Source organism: Pseudophryne corroboree, chromosome 6 (assembly GCF_028390025.1).
Source record: "Pseudophryne corroboree isolate aPseCor3 chromosome 6, aPseCor3.hap2, whole genome shotgun sequence".
Taxonomy (NCBI): Eukaryota; Metazoa; Chordata; class Amphibia; order Anura; family Myobatrachidae; genus Pseudophryne; species Pseudophryne corroboree.
Window position 1 is genome coordinate 350,890,264 of NC_086449.1, and position 13,993 is coordinate 350,904,256.

A 13,993-nucleotide genomic window follows, 5' to 3' on the forward strand; every position below is an offset into this window, starting at 1 on the left:
TTGTGGCGCCTATCACTGCATTAACCAAGAAAGGTGCTAATCAGTCCAAGTGGTCCGAGGAAGCTACGCAGGCCTTTCACCTTCTGAAGCAACGGTTCATCTCTGCACCAGTTCTGAAACAGCCCGACACCGACTCTCCTTTTATCTTAGAGGTAGATGCCTCCTCCGTTGGAGTAGGAGCAGTGTTATCCCAGAGGGCCAAAGATGGACATCTACATCCTTGCAGTTTCTTCTCCCGGAAGTTCTCCCCAGCTGAGCGCAACTATGCCATTGGCGATCAGGAGTTGCTGGCCATCAAGCTCGCTCTGGTGGAGTGGAGATACCTGTTGGAGGGAGCTTCCCACTCAATCACCATACTTACCGACCACAAAAATCTTTTATATCTCAAAGGCGCACAATGTCTGAATCCTCGTCAGGCCAGATGGGCACTTTTCTTCTCTAGGTTTGACTTTAAACTCCAGTTCTGTCCGGGTTCTCAGAATCGTAAGGCCGATGCCCTTTCCCGCTCATGGGAGCAAGAAAATGAGTCCGAGTCTGCAGACAAGCATCCTATTATTAATCCGTTGGCATTCTCCACGGTAGGGATGGACTCTACGCCTCCACCGGGGAAAAGTTTTGTTAAGCCAGTTCTAAGGAAGAAGCTCATGCATTGGGCCCATGCTTCCCGTTTTGCTGGACATACAGGCATTCAGAAAACCCTTGAATTTATTTCTAGGTCCTACTGGTGGCCAACTCTGAAGAAGGACGTTATGGAATTTATTGCCCCCTGCCCAAAGTGTGCCCAACACAAAGTCTCCCGCCAGTCGCCTGCGGGGCAACTGGTTCCATTATCTGTTCCCCGTCGACCATGGACCCATTTGTCGATGGACTTTGTTTCCGATCTACCTATCTGCAACAAGTTTAATACCATCTGGGTGGTAGTTGACCGGTTCACCAAGATGGCACATTTCATCCCTCTCACCGGTCTTCCGTCAGCTTCCAAGTTGGCTCAAGTATTTATACAAGAGATCTTCCGACTTCACGGTCTTCCTAAAGAGATCATCTCGGATCGTGGAGTACAATTTGTAGCCAAATTTTGGCGAAGTTTGTGTCAAGCCCTCCAAGTCAAGTTAAAGTTTTCCACGGCTTACCATCCTCAGACCAATGGTCAAACCGAGAGGGTGAATCAGGACTTGGAGGCCTTCCTCCGTATATATGTGTCTTCCTCTCAAGATGACTGGGTTCAACTCCTTCCTTGGGCCGAGTTCAGCCACAACAATCAATACCATTCCTCATCTTCTTCTACACCATTCTTCATTAATTATGGATTCCACCCTAAAGTCCCAGAATTCCAACCGCTTCCCGCAACTTCTGTTCCAGCAGTGGATGTCACCTTGCGTCAGTTTTCAAATAACTGGAGGAACGTCCGCGCAGCCCTGCTTAAAGCCTCATTCAGGTATAAGAAGTTTGCCGATAGGAAGCGTAGAGCGGTTCCTGCTCTCAAGGTGGGTGATCGTGTGTGGTTGTCCACGAAGAATTTGAGGTTGAGAGTTCCCAGCATGAAATTTGCACCTCGCTACATCGGTCCTTTCAAGATTGAACAAGTCATCAATCCTGTTGCCTACAGATTACAGTTATCACCCTTCTTGAAAATACCCAGGACATTTCATGTTTCCTTGTTGAAACCGCTGATCCTGAATCGGTTTCATTCCGCACTTCCTCCAGCTCCCAAAGTTCAGACTCAACGGGGAGTCGAGTACGAGGTGGCCAAGATTTTGGACTCACGTTTCCGTTACGGTCAGTTACAGTATCTCATTGACTGGAAGGGCTATGGTCCTGAAGAACGCTCTTGGACCAATGCCTCAGACGTCCATGCTCCTGCCTTGGTCCGAAATTTCCACTCAAAGTTTCCTTTAAAGCCTAAGAAGTGTCCTGGGGCCACTCCTAAAGGGGGGGGTGCTGTGACGATCCGGGTATCTGGACGCCATTACCTGCCGTTTAGGTGTCTTCTGAGACTGGCCCAGCGTTCCAAATCCGGATCTCATCTGTGTCAACACTCTGCACATCCCTCCTGTCATTCTGAGACACTACCACAGCGGCGCCATGTTTGAATCCAACATGGCGTCTCCCGTCCTCCGCGGCCTCCGCCGCCGTTACTGTGTTATTGCTGCAGGTTCTCAGAATCATGTATCATGCCTGCCGCGGCCTCTGCTGCCCTCCAAGTGTCTCAGCATATAACTGTCATCTGGCGTCTCCTGTCCTCCGCGGCCAGCGCCGCCATTATCATTATGTTTGCAGATTTCATTTCAAACCAGTTTTCCCTCCAGGTTCCAGCATGGGCGCAGCCATGTTGGATTTGATCACATGCTCCAATTCCTCCAATCCACCGTCTCTGGAATCTGCATAATTGCCCAGCCAATGCCTGCATAGCAGCAGGTATAAGTATCCTGTGTCTAGGCCAGATAGATGTCAGTGCTTTGAATGTCATACCTTGTTCCAGTCTCTCTCTCCTGTGGCTTGTTTCTCCAGGTTCCAGCTCCTGTCTCCAGCATCCACAAAGAGACCCGCACCTGCTTTCCATCCTGCGGTGCAGCCTGACTTTGCAATCCTCTGTGACTGATCCAGCTTTCAGCTATTACCTCGTTTGCTTCCAGCTTCCAAGCTTGCAGCTATTAACCCATCTGTTTCCAGCAACCTGCTTCCAACAGAATTCAGCTTCCTTAAAGAGCCGGTGTTCTCCCAGTGGATTTCTACTTCCAGCAGTATTCACTACCACCGGTAACCACTCTTCAATTCATCTGTTTCCACGCTCCCTAGTATCTGTCAGTTTTAACTCCGTGTTTCCACCATCTGGCTGGTTCCGTCCAGTGACTCCTACAGTGCATTCCAGTTACCAGTATCATCTCATACACCTACTGGCGTGTTCCTCGGTTGTCTCCACTACTACAGCCTGGCCTGGTAAGGTTATTCTACCCAAGGACTATAACATCCGTTCTGCAACCTACCAGTGCCCTGTTATACCTTTTTATGGTTTAGTGATCCAGGAACTGTATTATCTGCCACTGCTAATACTGACTGTGAACGCTGTTGTGATTATACGGAGTCTGTTTAATAAACTTTCATTTGACTTTTAACCTGCTTGTCATGGTCACACCTTCGGGTTTCCTTCTACACTTACATGTCCAGGGGTCTGATTAAACCATCTAAGTTTAACTTCATTCCAGCCCCTACAACTGAGGCTTCCTCCCGTCAGCCTAAACCCTCAGTTGTGACACCCATATGATATTTAAATATTATTTATATGCCTAGTGTCTTAAATTCAGTTGTATTTTTATTGTGTACCGCGTGTGCTTGTAGGCACTGTTAGTAAGGGTGTGTACACACGGTGAGATCCTTGCTATGCCCGATTTTCACTTGCGATTTCCCTTGAACTCCCCGGAGCCCAGATAGCACAGATTTTGACTAACTTTTCTTGAGATATGGACCATGTGTGCTTACGATTTTGGCTTATGTGAGATGTCACTGACATGTGAGATGAACTAGATAGTACACCGATCTAGCATGAATTGACTTGCCTGCACAGTCTATCTTTTTTTGCGATGCCGACCTGGCAGGACCGCGCATCAGGATCGAATCGGGATCGCAAGGTGACTTTCACCTTGCGATCTGCACTAACTTTTCTTGCGATTTTGACTATATAGTCAAAATCGAAAGAAAATATCTCACCGTGTGTACACACCCATAGCCTTTTTTTATATTCAGCAGGTATTATCTTAATTGATTTTTTTTTAGAGGTCTGAATGGCTCTTTTACAGGTTGGGTACGGGATACCGGCTACCAGAATATGGACAAAGGCATCCCGACTGCCATAATCTCTACAGGTGCGAGCCTAACCCTAACCCTCCCCGGCACAGTTACATTCAGGATTCCAACTGTCGGCATCCCGTCCGTCGGGATTCCCACTACATCCCCTATCTCATATATTGGTGTCTACTTTGGCACTCCAATAGGTAAATTATATAATCATTTTCCGTCAACAATTTTTTTTTTTTTTTCATCATATAATTTTTATTTTATGTTAGAAACATATACATCAACTGGAAGTATATAAACAATGAACAGGGTATTTGTATAAACAAAATGGTCGTTACAGAGAGAAGAAAATTTATTTTTTTTTATAAATAAGCTTACTTGAGAGGGATGGTGGGCGAGTGTGGTGCGGATGGTAGAGAGGTCATGTGGGAGACGAAGGAGTAGAAACTGAGGGGTCCAAAACTATGTGGGGAGGGAGAGGGCGAGGGAGTAGAGCGGTGTCTTTAAATGGACGTGGGTCCAGGAAATCAGTGGAGAGAGAAAAGAGAGGAGAGGGAAGAGATTAAAAAAAAAAAGGGGGGGAAGGAGGGGAATATGGGAGGAGTGGTTGTGGTTGCAGGGCGGAGTCCTTGTTTAACCCAGTCCTGGGAGGGGGCGGTCGTGGAGTCTGTACCATGGGAGCCAGGTGGAGTGAAACTTCTTAACTGTGTTATGGCGAAGGCTAGTAATGTATTCCATGTTTGCAATAAACCAGATTCTATTTGTGAGAGCCTGGCTGCTGGGGGCTTCGGGGTCTTTCCATTTACTTGCTATTTGATATTTTGCTGCGCAGGATATGAAGAGAACCAGGTTTTTAGAGTCTTTAGGGATGTGGTCGGGTGGGGAGCAGAGGAGTAGGTTCGCGGGTGATAGGGGTGTTGGTAAGTCGATTGATCGTGAGATAAGTTTACGGACCTTTGCCCAGTATCGAACAATCACCGGGCAGGTCCACCAAATATGGTAGAATGTACCTACGTGGCCGCAGCTTCTCCAGCAAAGGTTGGAGGTGTCGGGGTAGATTCTATGCAGTCGGTCCGGTACTAGGTACCATCTTGTGTATATTTTATATGAGTTTTCTCGTATGGCCACGCTAATGGAGCAATGTGAGATCGCGGTGCGGATTGTGTCCCAGTCCTCGTCCTCAAAGTGGCACCCCATGTCTGTCTCCCATGCAATCTCATGTGGTTCAAGAGGTGGGGGTGTTGGGCTAAGGACAGTTTTGTAGAGGAGGGAGATGGTGCCTCTATTGGTGGGATTGTAAATACAAAGTCTTTCAAGAGGTGTGGGGGCCGGTAGAGGAAACTTTAATTGTAGAGAGGATAGGAAGTGGCGAATTTGTAGGTACTGATAGAATAGAGAGTTAGGTAGGTTGTGCGCAGATTGTAGATCCGAAAATGATTTAATGGAGTGGGTCCCCGTGAAGTGGTGTATTCTGGTGGCTCCTGCCGAGATCCAAGGGCGGGCCATTTCTCGAGAGAGTCCCGGGGTAAATGCCGGGTTGTTCCATATGGGAGTCAGGGGGGAGGGGTGGCTTGATAGTTTTAGTTTTTTGTTTAGGTTTCGCCAATGTGTAAGTGTCAGTTCTATTGAGGGGGGGTGGGGTGCGTATTTTGCTTGAGAGCCAAGGCGAGTGGGAGATAGATGGGAGTCCCGACAGATCGCTCTCTAAATCGACCCATCTTTTAGTGTGTTTTGGGGCATGCCAGGCAACCATTTGACTTAATCTGGCTGCGTCGTAGTAGCGTTGAAGGATGGGAAGACCCAGACCGCCGTTTTGAGAGTGTTTAGCTAAGATATCCCGCCGGATTCTAGGCTTTATGTGGTTCCAGATAAATTTACAGAGGGAGGACTGAAGTTTGCTGAGGGTCTGTGAGGGCACAGAAATTGGGAGTGTCTGAAACAGGTAGAGAAGTTTGGGAAGGGTGTTCATTTTTATTGCGTTAATTCGTCCCACCCAGGAGAGTAAGTAAGATTCCCATTGTTGGATATCAGTAAGAATTGATGTGATGAGAGGGGGGTAGTTAGCCTTGTAAAGAGAACTGTAAGATTTGGTGATGGAGATTCCGAGATATTTGAGGGAGCGTCTGCGCCAGGAAAAATTAAAATTCTTTTGTAGTTGTAGCTTAGTCAGTTTGGGAATGTGTAAAGAGAGGGCTTCGGATTTGGTCTGGTTAATTTTATAACCCGAGAGATTGCCATATGTGGTTAGTTCTTTAAAGAGGTTCGGGAGGGAGATAGTTGGGTTTGTCAGGGTCAGAAGGATGTCGTCGGCGAAGAGGGAGATGGTGTATTGAGTGTGGTTGACTTGGACTCCCGTGATGTCGGGATTGGTCCGGATGTGGTTTGCAAGGGGTTCAATGATGAGTGCGAATATGAGGGGAGACAGTGGGCATCCCTGTCGTGTTCCATTTGAAATTTTGAGGGGGTCCGATAGTAGGCCGTTGGAGAGAACCGACGCCGAGGGGTTCTGGTATAGAGCTTGTATGGCTTGAAGGAATTTACCCTGAAGGCCAAAACGTTGTAGGGTCTGTCGCATGAAGGGCCAGGAAACTCTGTCAAAGGCCTTCTCTGCGTCTAAAGCAAGGGTCAGGGACGGGATCTTGTGTAGATTAATGTGGTCGATGATATCCACGACACGCCTATTGTTGTCAAGTGCCTGTCTGGATTGAACGAAGCCCACTTGGTCAGGGTGTATGAGCGAGGGGAGAATGGGATTAAGTCTATTAGCTAGTACTTTGGCGAAGATTTTCAGGTCTGAGTTTAAAAGTGATATGGGTCTGTAATTTGAAATGAACTGGGGATCTTTATTAGGTTTTGGGATCACGGTAATGACGGCCTTGGTAGTGTGAGGGTGGAAGGAAGACCCATCTAAGATGAGGTTGAATAGTGATGTGAGGTGAGGAATTAGTACAGGTTGGAAAGTTTTGTAGTATGACATTGGGTAGCCATCTGGGCCTGGGGCTTTGGATGGTTTCTGACTACCGATGGCTAGGGTTAATTCTTCGGGGGTGATGGGTTTGTTAAGGGCCATGGAGGTGTTGGTGTCGATACGAGGTAGATCTGCGGAGGTTAAGTAGTCAGCAACCGTGGGGTGAGTCGGGCCTATAGAGGAGGAGGTGTCTGGTAAGTTGTAGAGCTGTTCGTAATACGTCCGAAAGAGAGAGTTGATAGTCTTTGGGTTGTAATGTAGGGAGTCATGTTCGTCTTTGATGGCCAGGATAGCAGTGTGTGCCTTTCGAGCCCTTAATCTGCTGGCTAGTAGTGAATCGGCTTTATTACTTTTTTCGTAGAACTTTTGTTTCAGCCAGCGGAGTGAGTGCTCGGTTTTTTCGGCTAGTATAGCATTCAAAGCAGCCCTGGTTGAAGTGAGTTTTGAGTAAAGAGGTTGCGAGGGACGTTGTTTATGGAGTGTTTCTAAATTGTGGACTTCAACTGTAAGGGATGATATTTTTTGTTTGCGGTCTTTGTTTCTATGTGACGCATAATTAATGATGTGTCCCCTGATTACGGCTTTGTGAGCTTCCCAGATTAGTGGGGTGCAATTGGAGTCAGTCATGTTTAAGGAAAAGTAATCTTCTAGAGCTAGCTTGATTTTTTCCTGAAATTGAGGAATTTTCAAGAGCGTTTCGTTTAGTCTCCAGTTGGGGCGAGTTGTCGGGGTGTCAAGGAGGTCAAAGGAGGCAGTGATAATGGAGTGATCTGACCAAGGGTTAGTGAGGATAGATGAGTCTAGTACGTGTTGAGAGAGCATTGTGCCGCAGTAAAAGAGATCAATACGGGAGTATGATTGGTGCGGGGTCGAGAAGAAGCTATAGTCTTTGGCTGTTGGGTTGAGAGCTCGCCATACGTCGAAGAGGCCAGACTCGTGGATGTGTTTGTTTAAAGAGCGTGAAGGTGAGTCTCGATGGGGGCGGGATTGGCCAGAGGATATGTCTAGGTCGGTGTCTGGGACAGTGTTGAAGTCCCCTCCCAGAATTAAGTAACCTTTTCTGAATTTATTTAGGTCTGAGAAAAATGTATTGAAAAAGGAGGATTGCCCGGAGTTGGGGGCGTAGACTGTGGCGATCGTGCATTCCAGGTGTCCGATCGTACCTGTCAGAATGATATATCGGCCATCTGAGTCTGTGTGGGTCGAATGGAGTGTGAATGGGATTTTGGAGTGGATCAGAATGGCCACCCCGTTGTGTTTCGATTGGCTTGAAGAATAATAGGCTGTTAGGAAGCGTTTAGTGTTTAGGGAGGGGTGTGACCGGGAATTGAAGTGAGTTTCTTGAATGAGCACAATTCCCGCTTTTAGGGTTTGAAGAGAACGGAACAGGGATGAGCGCTTCTGGGGGGTATTAAGACCCTTGGTGTTCAAGGATGCCAGGAGTAGGGGCATCTTTGTAGGTGTGGGGAGGATACGCAAAGGAGAGGTGGAGGAGAAAGAGAGAGGCGTAGAAGGTGGGGAGGAAGAGAAAGTAAAACAAAAGTGAGAAGAGAGAGAGAAAAGAAGAAGAGAAGAAAAAAAATAAATAGGGGGGGGGGAGGGGGAGAGTTAGGGCGAGCCTGTGTAGAAGTTCCTTACGACCAGCGAGAAGGAACGGGCACAGAGAGTAGGATCAAAGGATCCAAAGTGGAGGAGCGTCGGGGAACGAACGTACTCCCTCCACGGAGGGGAAGAGGTAGGGAGGCGGGTCTAGAAGTTTGAAAACAACAGTGTGGGTTTGTGTTGCAAGTAGGGGGGTTGAAGGAATACGTCCCTCCAGTGGTGGTCTGTGTGGAAGAGGTATTAGTAGCTTAGAGGTGAATAAGTCTTTATGTGGATGATATGTGGTTAAAGGGTGTTGTGTAAGGTCAAACAATAAGTGCGGAGATCGCACTGCAACATTAGTGACAACGAAACTAAAAAGTAGTTAAATCTTCGAACTGAGCATCTTGGTTCCTATATGGGAATATATGGTATGTGTAAGTCATCGGTATGCTGCGTGAAGCATATATGTGGGTGGGCCCAAGGGGGTAGCCTTAACCGCTGGTCTTTGGGTAGCGGGGCTAGTGAGGTGGGCTGGGGATAAGTATGAGCAGACAATGTTCAATAGGTATATGGAACTATCAAGATGTAAAACTAAAACAGGTAAAATAGTCAACAGGAGTATTATAACAGTATATTGAATGGAGTGTCCATGTAGTAATAGATGCTGAGGCGATCAGGGTGGGTGAAGGTTAGAACTTTGGTCAGCGAGTGGGTCAGAGTCCTCCAGGTGGGATAGGAAATCATTTCCTTCTCTCGGGTCTTTGATGACTATTGTTTTTCCATTATATTCGATCAGGAGCTTGAAGGGGAATCCCCAGCGGTAACGGATACCTCGTGTGCGGAGAGCTGATGTTAGATCTCTGAGTTCCCTCCTTTTAAGTATGGTGGAGGGGGCCAGGTCCTGAAAGAATTGTAATTTGACATCCTCGAACAGTATGTGTGGTTTACCCCGGGTCGGGAAAAGGACCATCTCTTTATCCTTGAAGTTGAGGAAGCGCATGATGACGTCTCTCGGGGGCTCGCCATCGCGGGGCCTAGGTCGGAGGGCTCTGTGAGCTCTTTCTAAAGGTATCTCCCGAGAAGCTGCGTTTGGTAGAAGGGCGGAGAACAGCCTTTGGAGGTATGTTTCGAGGGCTGCCGGGGTAATGGACTCTGGGATGTTGCGGATTCTGAGATTATTTCTCCTCTCGCGATTTTCCAAATCCTCGTTCTTGGATCGGAGCTCCGTTATATCTTGGATGAGATGGTCTATATCTCTGACCGTTTCTATATGGTCTTTCTGTAGAACGTCTTGTCTGGCTTCTAGTTTGGAGGTTCTGGAGGATAAGGATGAGATATCTGACCTAATAGAAGTAACTGCTCTGTCGAGTTTGGTTTCTAGTGATTCTTTAAAGTCCGTTATGAGCGACTTCAGAGCCATGATATCTTCCTTGGTCGATGGGGCGGGTGAGGGTAGCGGGTCGTCTCCACCTGGGAAAGATAGGCTGGGAGAAGAAGGGCCAGAGTGTAGGGAGGATTTATCGCCCTTGTCAGTTTTGGTGAAGTGTTGAGAGATGTCTGTACCCGCACGTCTTCTTGTGTTCGGGTTAGGTTTGGACATGTTTGCACCTTGGTAGGTGGGTTTGGAGTATAAGGGACCACACAGAGAGTTGAGATAAATGGGGTAGGATGAGACTTTCTGGTTACAAGGGAGGGAACCACTGGAGGGTTGAGTTATGATGTAATCAGTGGAACATGAGGGTTGGTGGGCGTCTTAGAGAGTTGAGGGATACCTGAACGGTGCCGTTTGTGGGTGTGTCAGTCACCACGTATTTGGAGTGGAGTAGTATCTTTCGTGTGGCACTCGTACGTCACACTCACAGCGATGGGTGGTCTTCGGTAGATCAGATATAGCGATCCTCTGTCGTGTTGTGCAGGCGCGTATTTTAGATGAGTAGGTACGACAATGAGGGGGGTAGGTACGGTGCTAGAGAGTGTGGCGGTATCTTTCGTGTGGGGAAACTCGGACTGAAAGAGTGGTGTGCTTTTGTCCAGGAGTCACCCCAGGGAGGATCAGGTGCAGGAGTATACCGGCCGTTGAAAGTGTGCGGTGTCGTGAACAGGAGTCAGCGTGTCACCGTTGGTCTTGTTAGGAGCCCCTGCGCTGGCGGTGAGACGAGGAGCTTTGCGGCGGCCGCGGGCGGTGCTCGGCTTCACTGGCGGTGAGTGCGGGAGAGGGTCAGTCCGGGGACCTCCAGGTCACCGGTGGGTCTAGGTGGGCCAACGGGCCTCGGTGGTGCCCCCAGCTGGTCGCCTTGAGGTCTGGTCTCTGGATTGTATAGGGGAGGTAGGCTGCAGCCCGCAGAGGGGCCTAATTATTCTCTCGGCTCTGCGGTCTCTGTGTCCAGGGAGGTATAAACTGATGGCCAGGTTTTGAGGTGGCGCCAATCCCAAGATGGCCGCCGGCAGTGTCCCGTCCCGCGGGACTCCTTCACGACCGCGGCCGTCGGTGTATGGGGTCTGCGCAATGGGGGCACTGGGGGTATGGTGCTAGGCTTGGGGGACCTCGAGGGAGCGTCTAGGCGGCCGTCGCAGCTCCGGTGTGCTCGGCGGCGCCAACCACAAGATGGCCGCCGTCAGTGGAGCAGGGAGCAGCAGAGACGCGCTGGTGCAGCACCGGAGGTGCGCGTCCGTCCTCAGCTGCCGGGATCCGAGCTCCGCACCATAGGCCACCAGCGGCGCTGCAAAGGGGTCCCGGAGGTCAGACAGCAGGCTCCGCGGTGAAGAAGGTGGACGAGGGGGGGACGGGGGAGCTCCGTTCGTTGTAGGCGACGCTTAACACAGCAGGCCCCACGGAGCTTTTCGGCGGACCGGAAGTCAAAATCTAGTCCGCGGCTTCGTCCTCTGGCACAGGCCGCAACCTGCAGGGACCGAGGAAGCGGTCCCCCGGCTCCGCGGACAGGTGCACAGGTACCCAAGGTCGTCGGGGGTATTAATTGGGCATTGGGGTGGCGATATTCCTAGTGATAGGCGCTATTTTAGTGTGTGGGAGCAGGAGCTCAAATTCCCTGCTTCCAGCTGCCTCTCCAGTCAGGCCACGCCCCCGTCAACAATTTTTTTTATTGAAGTCATGGAAAACAAGAAATACATACAGTATCCATAAAGTCTTAACATCTTACATCTGTCTCACAATCACTGTTTTCCAAATATTAACAGTACTTTTATAACAAATAAAGACGTGTTGTAACCAATAATAGCTTATGTATGTTTACATTATTCATTTGTAAAACTATTCAATGCCTGTATCCTATGTCCTCTAATAGAAAGGAAGGCATCAAAAAAGGGGATAAAAATTAAGAAAAAGAAAAGAGCCTTTTTGATGTTCCCAAATCTGGGTTCCTTAAAAACAAATAGGGGGATCCCCTTCCAATATTCTTAAAGTGTACCATGAAGTCAAGTGCAAACTCTTATAAATCTTGGTTCTCATTTGTAGGGGCAAACTAGCTACATATCTCTCCCATGTTTAAAAAAAAAAAGAACCAACCCGCTTCTCCTTTTCGAACATGGTCTCCACCCAATCCATCCTAAAAATGTTGTGAAATTTCTCTGTGTATAATGAAAATACAGGAAGGCTCACCCAGTTTTGCAAGATTGTTTTCTTTGCAGCGGAGCTGATTGCTAGTAATAGTTTCTTCCCCTCTTTTGATACTCTTTGGGACCTGGGAGCACAACCAAATATAGCCCATTCTGGAGATAAAGGAACATAATTGATTAAAGTCCTTTCGGCATTTCTTTTTACTCTCATCCAAAAAACCCTTATAATTGGATAATCCCATAGCATGTGAAATAAATCTGCTGTACCCCGGTTACATTTTGGACATCTATCCATTGTCGTCAAACCCATAAGATATTGTCTGTTGGGAGAAAGATATGTTCTGTGAATAATGTTATAGAACAATTCTTTGTACGTACTTGCAGACAACAATCTACAGGAATTGTTTAGGATTCGGAGAAGATCATGGGTGGACATAGATGGAAAATTAATCAACCACTTACTCATACCTGTCTGTGAAGCAGTGTGATCATATGTTTTATATAATAACTTATAATAGAAAGAAATTGCTTTTTTAAGAAAGGGTCCTTGGTCTATTGTTTTATCTATGGTGTTTCCCCAATCTAAATCCCCAAATTCTCTGATTACTGTAGAGATGTAATGTTGTGCCTGCAGAAAAGCTATGGGATAAATTCGAAGAAAGTCGAACTTGGCAATTGCTTCTGAATAAGTAAATGGATGTATGTCTTTCAAATTAATCAGATGCCGTATACTGTTTACCTTCCCCCCCCCCCCTACCCAGACTCCAAATGGTATAGGGGTGAGTTGCCAACCCATTTTGGAAGTGAGGATTTTTACACAAAGGCAAATTTATAGAGTAAAAAGATTGAAGGCCATGTTGTTTTCGCAATATATGCCAAACCCTTCGACCAGTTCAAAGAAGAGGATTGTCCCGAAGTTCTGGGGAGATGTCCTAATCCTGGGTGTGAAGAAATGCAGAGATGCTTATGATTTTCAAAAATTGAGATTCCAGAACCGTATTTGTGTATACATTTGTACCATGTATCCAATCCACAATATATCGCAGATGAGCAGCGTGGCTATAACGCTCTATCTCCGGGAAGTTTATCCCTCCATTTTCCTTTCACTGGCACAATTTCACCATACTAATTCTACTTCCTTTTCCCTTCCAAATAAAGGCCCGAAAGCAGGCATTAATTTGCTTGACATCTGCCTTCGTCAAAAGGAGGGGGAGAACCTGCACCAAATATAATAATCTTGGGAAAGTGATCATTTTAATTAAATTTGCCCTCCCAAGATACGAGAGGGTTAATTTAGCCAACCCCTTGAGCTCCTCTGAGATTGCTTGAATTGCTCGAGTGTAATTGTATTTAAACAATTCCGCAGGGTTTCTTGTCAAGGTAATGCCCAAGTAAGTCAATGTTGTGGTGGACCATTGAATAGAAAAGGCTCTACTCCAGTTAGGGATACCAGAACCAGAACCTAGGAACAAACCTGACGATTTGTCTGTATTTAATCACCAAGCCAGAGACATCGACAAACTCTTTGATTTTCTCTAATATGGATGCCAGTGAATCCCTAGGTTATTGATGTATAACAAAAGATCGTCTGCGAAAGCAGAAATTTTTACTTCACTAGATCCCATCTTTAACCCTTTAAAAGTAGACCAATTTTGTAGAATCCTCAGTAGAGGGTCTAAAGATAAATTGAAAAGCAGGGGAGACAACGGGCAACCCTGACAGGTGCCACTGCATAGTGACAATTTAGAACTGCCCAGTCCATTTATTAAAAGAGAAGTGGTTGGAGAATTATCTAAAAAATGAATTAATCGAATATATGCCGGATCAAATGCTCTAACACAGCAAATAGATGGGGCCAAAGGACCATGTCAAAAGCCTTATGCGTGTCTAGGCTCAATAATAAATTGTTTGAGGTGGAGAGGTTCATTGAGAAGACCATCGCCACTATAGCCGAACGAATAGCTCGTACCGAATGCCTGCCACTCACGAAACCTGTTTGATGTTCTGTAAGCAAACTCGGCAGTATAGACTGCAATCTGTTAGCCATGATTTTAGATAGAATTTTTAAATCAACAT

General features: G+C 47.2%; 1 long non-coding RNA gene across 1 annotated transcript in view; it reads right to left on the bottom strand.

The window, feature by feature from the left end:
• The window catches only part of LOC134932278 (uncharacterized), a 46,893-nt gene that overhangs the window by 18,738 nt on the left and 14,162 nt on the right, over positions 1-13,993 (bottom strand). The window contains exon 3 of the long non-coding RNA XR_010179292.1: positions 11,961-12,070. This is a non-coding gene — a long non-coding RNA (uncharacterized LOC134932278). The remainder of the gene's footprint in view (positions 1-11,960; positions 12,071-13,993) is intronic.